Here is a 13,718-nt window from a genome sequence, read left to right as displayed (position 1 = left end):
GAATGATCACCTGTCACTTTGGGCCAGCTACCAAGGCAGGACCCACCACCACTGATCTCTACTTTGGTTCTCTTGCCTTCTTGGCCCCTTGCCAATAGGGGCATCTGGATATGGAAGGTTGGTCAACATTTTAAATCACTATGAGTACCCATTCTAAAATAACTTTCATACAATCACAGTTGTAAAGGACTGTAAGAGCCATTTAAATACAAGCCCCGCCACATAGGGTTATACAACTACAGAACTTCCATATGATGGCCACTCAACTTTGGGTTAAAAACCTCCAAAGGAGAGTTCATCATCCTCCGAGACATCTATTCCACTTTGAACAGTTATTATAGTAAAAAACGTTATGCATAATGTTTAGGTGGAATCTTCTTTCTGGTCATTTGAATACATTGTCCTGAGTCATTTTTTGCATGGGACAAAAAGACTACCCCCCCCCCTCATGTTCTGATGTCATCCTGTTCAGACAAAACATGGTCCAAACCCTAAAACATTCCTCGTAGCAACTGGTTTTCAAATCTTTCTTTAAATGACCAATATTTTTTCCTGTTGCCAATCTTGGGCAGGAGAGGGACACATGGATCAAGGGAGAGGCCCTGGGAAAGGGGAATTGATACCAGGAAAAAAGATTTGCACATGGAGCTTTTGCCTGTTTATACGAGGCCTGGATGAAAAAAAAGAATTGTGCAAAAGCCGCCTGGATTTTTTTTCTTTTTCAACCTCTGATTCACCTTCTAAGTGTGTTCAAATCAGAAGCTCTAGTTGGTCAAAGAGATGTTATTGCAAGAGAGTTGCTTGTGTAAACAGATCCTGGGAATGATGCCAGTTCAGATTGAAGAGCTCTGGGGATTAGTGTAAATGTACTCTGGAACACCTGTGTTCATCTCCAAATGAGGACAGCGTGCAGGAAAACACAGACAGTTGAACTGGGTGCAGGGAGTCCTTGATAGTAGTAGTAGAGTAGAGTAGAGATAGAGATTACATAGTATTTGATTTTAAATAAATGCCAATATACCCTACAGATTTGGCTGTTCATATCCTCACCACCACCACCACACTGTACATTTCAGTGGAATATATTCACTGCTAAAGTAGTATTCTGTTCTTATTTTCAGTATAGGAAATAATAAATTAAAATAGATAATTTTTTAACCTAGAAAATATGTTAATCCTCTCCCTACTCATCTTATCTAGAGATTTAAATTGAAATTTAATATTGATATTGCAAAAAGTTGAACAGCAGCCAAACTAAATCAGTAAAAGTGCTCTGTCTGCATATTAACTATTTTAACTCTCCAGAATTACAATCCTATTTACCTTTGCTGCAACTCGCAGAGATGATTCTATTTCTCTCATGTTTCATTTTCATAGTTACTTTCTGGCAGAATCATTGTAATGAGTTATATTCTTCTCAGCTATATAGGAAGATCTTTATTGTTTGTTGCTGTTGTATTATTATGGTAGCAAAAAGCTCATATGGCCTCAGTCCTTTTGGTTTCAACTAGAATTGACCTATTGAATAAACTGTTGAATGGTAGAGTAAATGGTATGTAAATGGCACTATTAGTTCCACACTTCATCCACAAAAGTTACCTTCTGTGTTCTTACCAGGGCTGTGCAAAGGCCCCATATATCAATTTGGAGACTAATTCAGTTATGTGGATTTGGCTCTAGTTCCATTCAGAAAGATTTGGACTTGATCAAACATGATTTTAATGTAGCGCTGAATATAAACTGGGAAATCTGTGGGAGGGGGAGTTGTGCTGCCAGCTGATTTGTTCTGGGAATCAGAAAAGGTCATAATGTTGTAATAGTTTTAGCAAATCCTGAAGTTGAGGAGTGTGCTGAGTCGCACTGCTTAGCTGTGCTTTTTACACAAAGCAGACAATGGTGTCCTTGTACATTATACATTCTGTACATTAACAGATTACTTTTTTAAAAAGTAATTTCTCAAGCTCAGATATAATGTGTGGCCAAATGGATATTTTGCATCCCTCAGTCTCTTCAAACTTCCTGGATTGGAGTGGATAACTCTCAAACAATAGGGGGTTGCATTAGCCCCCATTTGCTTCTAGCCTGGAAGGACATGCAATCCAATGTATAAAAAAATGGGGGGGGGGGGGGAGAATTCTCCCAAACTGCCCCTATTTGGGTTTAGAAAACATTTTCATTGCACCACTCCAGGAAATCTTAGGCCCAGGAGAGGCTTTTTATGCAACAGGAAGTTATCTGAGGAAATGATCTGGAAGTATTTTTCTATTCATTTCCAATCATCATCATCATCATCATCTTCATCTTCTTCTTCTTCTTCTTCTTCTTGGCCAAAAATGACCCAGAGAGACATGGCAAAATTGTCCCACATGGCCTTTAGGGGCATTTGGGGAGAAATGAAATAAAACATATTGCTGAGGAGCCCTGCAAACCACAAACATATGCCTGAAGGACACACACAGCCCACAGACCAGAATTTGCCCATTCCAACCTAAACAACCCTTTTCTACCCCCTACTCCAAAGAGGAAATCCCTTCTCCTGAAGATCTCCAGCACTTTTGGTTTGGTTCGGGTTTGGTTTCTGGGTATTTTGGCAATCTATGTGCGTCCTTTCCAGTGCTGTCCCCTCCTCCAAGCTGTTTGTTTGTTTTTGTACATGTTAACATTTCATCCAAGATATTATCTTGGCCCTCCACTAGATTATTATTATTAGTAGTAGTAGTAGTAGTAGTAGTAGTAACCTTTATTTATAAAGCGCTGTAAATTTACACAGCGCTGTACATACAGTCTTTTTAATTGGACGGTTCCCTGCCCTCAGGCTTACAATCTAAAAAGATACGACACAGAAGGAGAAGGGAGTGGTGGTGGGGAAGGGGCCTGTCTAGTAAGATAATACATATAAAATACATAGCAATACAGGAAATGATTCAATAAAACAGACAACAGAAGAACATCAAATAGCAAGTGACAATTATGCAATGCCTGGGAACGCTTCTCTGAACAGGATGGTCTTCAGCTCCGTTTTGAAGCTGGTTAAGGAAGTGATGGCTCTTGCTCGCGGGGGAAGAAGGTTCCAGGAGTGAGGGGCAACAAGTGAAAAGGGGCGAATCCGAGATGGGGCAGAGGAAATCCTGGGCTGGGACAGCAGACCTTGACTACCAGAACGGAGGGCCCTAGTGGGAAGGTGAAGGGAAATAAGGTCTGATAAATAGGGAGGGGCCAGCCCATGGAGGGCTTTAAACGTGGACAGCAGGAGCTTATACTGAATGCGGAAAGGGAGTGGGAGCCAGTGAAGGGATGCCAACACAGGAGAGATGTGGTCAGAGCGGTGGGTGGATAATGCGTGCAGCTGAATGCTGGACAGAAATTAAAGGATGGAGGTGAGAGAGAGGAAGCCCAGCCAGGAGGATGTTGCAGTAATTGAGTCGTGAGACCACTAGGGCATGGACCAGGATCTTGGCAGTAGAGGTGGAGAGATATGGTCAGATTTTGGCAATATTGTATAAAAAGAATCTACAAGCCTTGGCTGTGGTCTGGATCTGAGGGATACACGACCTCAAATTCTCGGATGATCTTTAGAGGAAACGCCTCTCCATCTGCAGTCCTAAAAAAGGCTGACCTCAGAGAAATCTTCTCTGAACTGTTCAAAAGATGTGAAATAAAAACAAAATCACACCTTTGTATTGCAAAAAAAAAAAGTTACAATCAATAAGTTATTTCCAAGCTCTGAATATTTTTTGTTAGCATACGTTGTTTGCATGTGTGCACCCATCATTTGTACCAACCTAGCATTTTTCTTTAAGAAAAAACAATTTGTATCTGCCAAGCAGAGAAACACAAATTTGGTTTGGCAAGAAAGAAGGTGTTTTATATTGGGGATTTAAAAGCTTGACTAGTAGTAGTGCAATCCTTCTTTCTTCTTTCCATCTACACATCTGTATCCTTGGATGTGATATATGTACAAAGGTAATGGGGTAGTTAAAAAGTTATATGTAGTGCAATTGTATTGTCTTTTTTGTAAAAATTGCTGTAAACCGCTGTGATCTGCATAGGAATAGTGGTATAGAAATAAAATTTCATTCATTCATTCATTCTAGGGATTTGAAGTGATACTGATGCTTCCCTTTGGTGAAATTCTAGGTAGCATTGGCATTTATACACGTAAGGCTTATGCACCAGTGGCACACATTCCTTGAGAAGTTGGATCTGACCACAGTGACACATGCCAAGTTAAATCCAGTCTGGATCTTATAATGAGCTCTTCATGGGGATGCCTTTGAAGAGTGCTCAAAGATTTCAGCTGTCCAAAGAGCTGCAGCCATGTTGTTAACTGGGGCTTGCTGCAAGGAGGACACAATTTTCTTGTTGCAACAGTTTCATTCACTGCCAGTTTGTTTCCAGACACAATTCAAAGTGCTGTTATAACCTACAAAGCCCTGTATCAGGTTATCAGAAAGGCACCTCTTTATATGAACCTGTCCATGTCTTGAGATCTTGGGAGGTCCTTTTCACTATTTCACTACCCTCACAGGTACTTCTGGTGGAAATACAGAAGATTATGGAATGGCCTGCTGGAGGAGATCCATCATATTACCAGCTTAGACAGCTTCAAAAAGGCTGTCAAGACAGATCTCTTCCAGTAGGCCTTTTCTGAATAGGAAACCCGGCCACAAATGCACGGTTTCTAATGTACACAATTTGTCAAAATTTTGCTGAATATACAAACTTTTGCAAGTAGGGTCATTTTGCAAAATATTCTATTTTTGTTATCCCCACCAATGTGCACATTTTTGTGCTAATGTTTTGATTATATATATTGTTGCATACATTTTGTTTGTTTGTTTAGAGACTTATATGGCAAATTTGGGAATATTTTCTGCTGAATAACAATAATTTTCCAATTTGCATAGAAATGCAAATTTATTAAGCCTTATCAAAATGTAAATCACATAAATTGTCTTATATCCCAATTGTGGTACAGCAGAATTATCTATGTGAGTTACATGGGGAAATTATATCCCCTTCTGTAGTCTGAACTGGTACAGTCTGCCCTAGCCCAAGATTCTGCCATCAAGCAGGGAAGGTTCTTAATACAGATGTATGGTGTGGGTTCCCCCCCCCTGTTTTTATCTTTTGTATGATTTTTTAATCAATCTAGTATTTGAATGCAATGTTTTTAAATTGCTTTTAAAACTTTTTGTAAACCTTTTTAATTTGTTGTTATAGAAGTCATCTTGAGTCCTGGCCTGGCAGAAAGGTAACATATAAATAAAGTAAGGCCCAGTGCAGACGGGTGGGAAGCGCTGTCCTCGGGCCAAAGTTAGGGCTCGGGAGCATGCAGCAGCAGTGCCATCATTGTGGCCACCTGTCCACACAGGGGCCGCCATGATAACACAAGCGTGGTGCAACATCTTCCAGAGAATGGGTGCCATAGCTGTGTAAGCCCTCTGCTGGGTTGTCACCATTCTCACCTTCGGATGTTCAAGTAATAGTTTCCCCATAGTTCTAAGGGTGCGGGGCAGATTGTGTGGGGAGAGGCTTTCCCTCAAGTAACTTGGGCCCAAGCCATTTAGGACTTTAAAGGTAATAACCAACACTTTGTATTGGGACCGGAAGCGAATTGGCAGCCAGTGGAGAGATTTTAACACGGGTGTTATATGATCTGATCTAGATGTTCCCATGATCAATCTGGCTGCAGCATTCTGAACCAATTGAAGCTTCCGAACCTGATACAAAGGTAGCCTCATGTAGAGCGTGTTACAGAAATCCAAACGAGAGGTTACCTGTGCATGTACTACACTTTCTAGGTCCCTTCGATCCAGACAGGGACGCAGCTGGCGTATCAGCCGAAGCTGGTACCAGCTTCTAGTATATTGTATGTATTTAGACACAACTTCGATACAGGATTCCCGTCAATAATAAGAACCAAATTGTAATTTATTAAAGCCATGATTTTAGTTAATAATATGCTACCAGATGATAGATGGCGCTAGCTATAAAAACTTCTATACTCCCCCTCCCTCAGTTTTTTCTTCCTTGGACATATAACCTATAATATTACTTTTAAAACAATTGTGAAGACTCCTCAAAGACAGACTGTGCCCCCTTGTGTTGAGCAGCTTCAGTCAATTACAGTATCTTACTCTTCACAATTATATTTTTCAAAGAAGCAAAGGAATCCCATAAAGGAAAGGATTAATCATGTTGAATGGTAAGATGGTCTAATAAGAAAATATGCTTTCAAAATGATGCTTCTGGTTAGTGAACATTAGCCTTCTATTTAAAAAAGTATCAGAAATTTCTTCAAAAGGACATACTCCTAGAGTGAAGTGATAGCTGATATTTATTTTCCAGTCACAAAATCCTTTATTCTAAAACCTAGAGCAGACCCAAAAGGCTTATTCCTGAATCTGTGCACCCTCTTCCTCCTTGGAAAGCACTTCCTTCCTATATTGGCAGAGAAACCAGTCACTTTTAAAAACAACAGATATAATATCCAGACAGGCAGATGGTAAAATAGGTAACTAAGGCCCAGGACAGACGGGCGGAGAATCACTAAATGGTGCAGTACTGCTGTGCAGTAAAAAAAAAAAAAAGAGCTGCCTAGAGTGGCTTCTTTTTTGTGCCATCATAAGGGCTGCAACACAGCCCTATAATGGCACTTCCTCCAGAGGACATGTGTGCACTCAGTGCCACATAATTATGGTGCCACCCACACGTAGTAGGTCTTGGGAGTGTGTGGTTAGTGCATGCTCCCGAACCCTACTATAGCCACCAGGACATTGCTTCCTGGCAGTGTGTACTGGGCCTAAGGGCCCAAACAGACAGGCCAAAATAAAGCTGCTTCAGGTCACTTTGAAGGTATGCTGTTTAAATGATGCATGTGTCCCAAGAGGCTGGAAACCACACCAAAGCAATGCTCCAGTCCTAAGGACTGGTGCACAGCTTTGGCGCAGCTTCTGGTCTCTTAAGATGAATGTGTCATTTAAACAGCATACCTCCTTTCTACTTACCTCTATTTGGGCCCTAATTCTTACCACTGTTGGGCAAAAGCACAGGAGCTCACCCTTGTGTCCCCTGAAGTGACTCTCCCTGCAAGAGTCCTGCTTTTAATGGTCCAGACAAGCAAGGCAACTGTTAGATGGTGGGAAGTACATGCTAAGACAGGGCATTGGTCCTGCAAAGAGCAGAGTCCAACTAGTGAAGCAGAGGCCTAAGGCAGCAGCAACAAACAACAACCTCTTCCTCTCTCACACATCTAGATGGTCTCTGTGATCCCCTCTGTCTCTGCTCAGTGCGATATTCATCTAAGACTACAACCATTTTTTTATACTGTTGCATAATAATATTTTCTGATAACCTCTAGGAACTTCAGTACACATCCTCTGGTGTTGAGGGGTTAGGTTATTACCACAGTTAGCACAGTTAGGTTGCCAACTGCTTATTAGCGGCCATAATTTTCAATATTCAGCATTCAGGTAGAATTGGGTTAGAATAAAGACTATCATAAATGTGTGATCAAATCTCCCTTGCTTGATTTGATTGAGGTTTGTGTGATCAAATTTCCTGTGTTTTTTTTTATTAACAAGAACTATGTTAATTGTATTAACATTGTATATGAAGATGTTTTTTGCACCATGTTCCCCTTGTCATTGACTTGTCTTGTTTGCCAGTGATCATTTTGTGCTGTTGCCTGAAAGGTTCAGTTATGATATTGATGAACATTTGCTTAAATGTTGAATATAGATTTTTATAAAGATTACATGTTGAGGTAATATGTGTGTATGGTGTCCTCCCCCCCCCCCCCCCCGTGGACAAGTGTGCTTGAGATGGATGAGCACTACAATACCTGTAGGTGGTGGATGTGCAAGATCTCTCAACCTTTGCACTTCGCAAGGGCATTGAACTGAATGAAGTAGCACTTGTGAAAGCCATTAGTGGACATTCAACAGCTTTCCATAGGAGTTAATTGGCAGCTGACACAGAAACTGAATATGGAATCCAATGCCAGTGACAATAACCAATTGACTACAGCCAAACAACAGAAAGTGAGCGCATAATTTCCCTTATAGCATGGATCTGTGTCAGCTGTTTGCTGAGTCAGAAACCAAGCATGCTCTGCTAAAATCTTGTAAAAACAGTTTGCAGAGTTCAAATAACTATTAGTTTTTCTTTGAAAATTTCTATTCTATCTTGCTATATTGATACCCCAAAGATGACAGAAAACAATAAAACCCATACAATTATGAGGAGCTGGTTTATTTCCCATCCATGTCAGTTTTGCACTCATATATCCACTCCCTACCATTTCTGCATTAATTGATTTATTCAGTCTTCATGCAAATCTATATAAATATTTTTGATCCTATTTCTTCCCACAAACACACATTGTTGGGGTTTCCAGGCATTCTTCAAGGCAGCTATACAATAAGCTATATGTCACATCAAGTCAAAGTTCCTTTATTTACTTGTCTACGCCAATTTGCAACATCTTTCACGGTCTCAGATTCCTAACTGTATCTTCTTTTTCTTCTTCTTTTAAACAGAGATGCTCGAGAACTAAAATTTCTTATTTGTACTGTTTCTGGTCTATTTTTTTCCACAATGTCTATTTGCTAATTCTACATACATTTATTTAAAAAAAATCCCTACAGAATATCCATTCTTAGAATTCTGTTGACTTTCTTTCGTATCTCCTTGAACTACATCTTGGAAATGAAAAAGGTTATGTATTTATTTGATAGATAGATACCAATAGCAGGCTAGAAAGTACTGTAGTCCACTTTTTCAACCAAGTTGTATTAGAACTGCTCTGGCTCAGTGCTAGGGAATCTTCAGAATTGTAGTTTATTGTGGCACCAGAGCTCTCTGACAGAGAAGGTTAAATGTCTCACAGAACTACAGTTCCCAGAATTCCCTAGCAATAAGCCAGGGGAGTTAAAGTGATCTCACACTGGATTATTTCTGCAGTGTGGTTTGGACCTTAGATGAAATGTTAGCTGACGTATGAACAGATCTCCCCCAGGGTTGTTTTTGTTTTTTAAAAAAATGTTTGGATTATGTTTTGGTTAAAGTAAAAAAGACCGTGGAGAGTGTTCATAAATACACCCATGCTATTTCAGAAGCTGCCTAGTATGGGGACATCAAACCATTGGTCCATAGAGCCAACTCTGATCAATAGCTCTTCTCCAGAGTTTCAGAGAGGATTCTTTATCATCACATGAGGCAGTGAAGGAAGATGCTTCTGCCTCTCTTACACCACCCTGGTGGTCTCTTCTAACTCTTCAGTTCTATGATTCTATGATTCTATGCCCAACTCCCTCTGCCCTCCCTTCATATTTTACAGGTTAAACATCTGCAGGGGGTAGCCTGCTGGATGCTGCTGAACCCATTCCACTGTCAAGGTGCTAAATCAATGAGTAGGCCAGTTCCCTGATGCAGATTCACCCTCCAACATGTGAAGGATGGCAGGGCCAGGCACAAAGCATGCAATGGGATGTTGGGGCTGGTGCCAGTTTGTGCAACCTGTATTCACTCTGTCATGCTTCTAGTCATGGGGAAGAATGGCTTGGCTAAATTAGGGCCTCAGATCTTCATAATTCAAACACGTCAAGTTGTGTAGCCCAAGTTCAGTAAAAATCTACAACAAAAAGAGACACTTTAATGAGTATCAAAAGTCCATAAAGATGGAAATCAGTTCTCAAGAAGAAAAGAATCCTTTAAACAATCATATTCCAAATATATGTGGCTACCGTATCATCCAGTCGGCCCCTCAGCATTTGAGATATTAAGAGTACTTGCTTTCAACATCCCTGTTATTTCACGATGTAAATTGTAAATAATTTCTTCTCAACCTGCTGTGAAATAAATACATTTATAAAAATGCCATCTTAAATGTATAACTGATAAATCAATGAACTGTCTATGAGAATGTATTCTCTAAGAGTCAAGGTTATGCATTTTGCCACAGCAGTTTTGCTGTGTATGTCTTTCAACACTGGTTACCTTACATAAGAGGATTTGACAAGGTTATAATTTGTGTTACTAATGGAAATTCTTTTTAAGAATTAACCTCTAGGCTATAAAGAATGACAGATATTCAGTTTGTTCTCAAATGAGCATTTGAATTGAAAATTTCTATTCTCTTGTGCTCCCCTCCTCCACCCCAGCCCAACTTACATCCATCCTGCCAGTGTGTCACACACACAATTGAATTCTTAACAGCTGTCATTCAAAGGGGGGCTACAGAGAGACCATTTGAAAGTAATATTTTGCGCTGTGTGACATCTCATTTTTTTTCCTTCAGAAATCATAATTTTTTTACACACCTAGTAGTCTTCCTAACAGGAAACCAGCTCTGCCTGTCATTCTGATTGGGGAGAAACCTTGTTTTCCAGGTCACTGGACTGAATCTTGGAGACAAGATATTCATGAGGGACCCGTGCAGGGAATTTACATCTCGCTGCAGAGTTTTCCTCTCCATTTGTCAGCATGCTAGGTCAGTGAGCTGCTCCCTTGTCAGAGGGAAGATAATGGCTGTTGCATTGCCTCCCACTTATTACACACTCAGTGCACCTGACCTTCTTGTGAGAGCCCCCAAAGCACTTGGATTTTGGCTACCTTCAGATACAAATGCAAGCCCCCTTTCAAGTGAACCCTGCAATTGGGATCGGAACTTTTGATGGCACTGGCTGCCCCTCACAACAGTATTTTAATATAAAATGCCATGCTCTCTCAGACACAGTCCTCCTGTTTTTATATGAAAACCATTTTGGAGATGTGTAAGTGACACAATGAATCTTGATTTACAGGGCTCAGTATTAGATGTGGGCCATTGTAAGCTGATGTGTGACAGCCACTCACTGACCTTTCCTACCATGTTTAGAACTTTACTTAAGACTTTATTCAGGGTACGAGAGCTCTGGGGAACAGGTTTCTTCCTTTAGTTTGTTTGAAAGTTAATCAGAAACATTAATAGTGTTGAGAACTCCAAAGGGCTGGGACAGTTATGTGATCATTCATGTTCCTGTCCCATCCCATTTCTGTATAAGTATGATTTTTTTTTCTTGAATCAAACAAAAATTCACATTAATTTTCTACTGATAGTTGTATATATGACACTGTGACTGCATAGCACTGGCACTGACTTGTATGTTTGCAATATACTGTATAACTCTCATGATCATGCTGGTTTAATCATACTGATTTTCTAACTTCGTATCTCCCCACTGCTGGTGATATTTACCTGAAAATCAAAGGCCCTATTCTCACTGGCGGTTTTGCCCTGGAAGGAACTGGGAAGATTTGGTTTCTGCCCCCCCCCCCCCAAATGCCTCCGGAAGCAAGTGCCCACTATAAATACCTCAATTGTGGTATTTAGCCCCGGAAGCTATTGCAGTTCTTTAAACCGGTATAAAAGGAAGAGTCCTCTGGCGGGCAAAGTGTGCAGATGCTGTCAAATTTAAAAACCTCCGGTGTGTGTCTTGTGTGTAGCAAAAGCAAAGCATTCAATTGAAAGGGAAACATTTGTAACATTGGCATCGTAGCATTCACATTTTAAACAAATAATTCCAGGAGCAAGAGGAAATGAAAGGGAAATGTCTCAGGCATTGCAGTATCTGCATATAACACAAATAACAACAACAACAATAATAATAATAATGGCTCTTATAAGGTGCTGTTCCAGGAGCAAGAAAAAATGAAAGTAGCACAAGCACACACACATTGTATGTCACCCAAAAATTCATGTGCATAGACTGTCAAAAATAAAAAAAATAAAAAGAGAAAGTGCTTCAGAGTAGCTTTTGTGGGTTCTCTCCTGGAAGGAAGGAGGAGAGGGTCCTGGGCATCCCTGGCATCCCTGCTTCCTGCGCGCTGACAGCACAGGAGCCCCACTGGATACAACACCAGAAGCCCCTAGCAGAAGCAGCCAGACCCTCTTCCTCTTGCTCTCTGCCCTGGTCCCCTCCTTCCTTTCCTTCTCTCTTTTCTCTCTGTTTTGCCCTCCTTCTTCACTCTCTTTCTCGCTGCTTATCCCTCCTTCGTTCTCTCTCCCTCTTTCCATGTTCTCCTTCCCACTCTCTTTCTCTCTCTTTCCCTCCTTTCCTCTTCTCTTCCTTGTCCCACCTTTCCTCCCCTTTTCCTATCTTCCCTCCCTCCTTCTCCCCCCCCCCCCCACACTCCTTCCTCACGTACTGCAGACGCTCGCCACCTGCCTGCCTGCCTTGGGGGCCAGGGTCCTTGGCTCCCGGGGTCTCTCCCAGGCCACCCCGCCTCCTGTGCATTCCTCCTCCTCCCTCTTGCTTCTTCCTCTTCCTCGGCTGCGGGGCAGAGGAAGCAGAGAGAGGAGAAGAGAGGAACAGGAAAAGGAAGAGAAGGAAGAAGAGCAGGAGTAAAAGGAGGTCAGGAGGAGGAAAGGGAGAAAGAGCCCGTGGGAGGGTGGCATTGGCAGAGGAAGAGAAGGAGAGGAGAGAAGGAGAATGGAAGAGTGGAAAGGGGAAAGGAGGAGGAAAAAAGGAGGGCAAGCAGCGAGGAGGGGGAGAGAAGAATAAGAGGAGGGAAGGCAGAAGCAAGGGAAGAGAAGAAGGAAGAGCCGCAGGATGCACATCGTGTCATTACAACAACAACAACAAAAAGGGAAAAAGCCACTTGCAATGATCCCCCATTGCCCGCCCTCTGACCTTAATCCTGCCCCTGAACTTGCCCGTCATATCGGGGGCAAGTTCATATTTCAGGGAACCTGGGGTTTTTTTCAAAAAGGATGGATTTTGCCCCGAATCTGGATGGCCCGGACTAAAGGGCATGTGCTTGTCCATGCTTAAATGGATTGTGACAGCATCAGGCAATATGAACTTCACATTTAAATCGATTCCTGATCCAGGGCAAAGTGTTGTCTGAATGGGCCCTAGTGATTTACTAAGTAAAATCAGAACTGCTTTGGCCCTCTTTACATTGTTGGTGAACTTGCACAGGTTCTCAACTGCATATTACTTAGTGTTTATTAGGGGCTTGATCAGCTAGAGACTCCCATGCTTCTCAAGAACTCGCGTAAGGTCTCTTTCCTAGACGGGTAGGACAAGAATGAAACGGAGACTTTCTAGTGTGAAGCAACTGTTGCCGTATAACAAGGCCCGTTACAGACCGCCCAAAGGGGCGGCCTCAGGCCGCTGCCGGTTGCAGGTGGAGGAGCCGCAGCAGCCAAACCGCGCAACTCCTCTGTGCTGCAAAAAAGCATGAAAATCACGCTCCTCGGGCAACCCGGAAGAGATGTCGCAAGTGCCAAAGCACGCACTCGTGATGTCTCTTCTGGGTTGGATGTCGTCCGCTACGACGTCAAGATGGCAGCGCCCATCTGTATAGGGCGCCGCTATCTTGACGTATCGGTTAGCGCAAGGGGCAAGGGCGTCCGGAAGCGCCGCCCCTCGTGCATAACGCAGCGCAAGGATGGCGCCTCTTAGGCCCGTCTGTAACGGGCCTTAGTTATGATCTTACTCTAGTACTGATTTTGGTCTGAGGTCCTGATCATGTTAAATGATGGTGATTGTGATGATAATGATCTTGATTATGGTGGTGCGCTCATACTCTCTGGCTTTTCTTTGTGAAGGATGATTCAGAGGAGACTCATCCCAGCTTGGTACAAGCAGTTGATGACTAAAAAGGCCATCCGAGATAAACAGAAAGCACCAGAAAAGGTCTCCTTGGGTTATTTCCAAAGTTGTGGT

The sequence above is a fragment of the Sceloporus undulatus genome, chromosome 2 (genome assembly GCF_019175285.1).
Source record: "Sceloporus undulatus isolate JIND9_A2432 ecotype Alabama chromosome 2, SceUnd_v1.1, whole genome shotgun sequence".
Classification (NCBI taxonomy): Eukaryota; Metazoa; Chordata; class Lepidosauria; order Squamata; family Phrynosomatidae; genus Sceloporus; species Sceloporus undulatus.
This window is presented reverse-complemented; position numbering follows the sequence as displayed.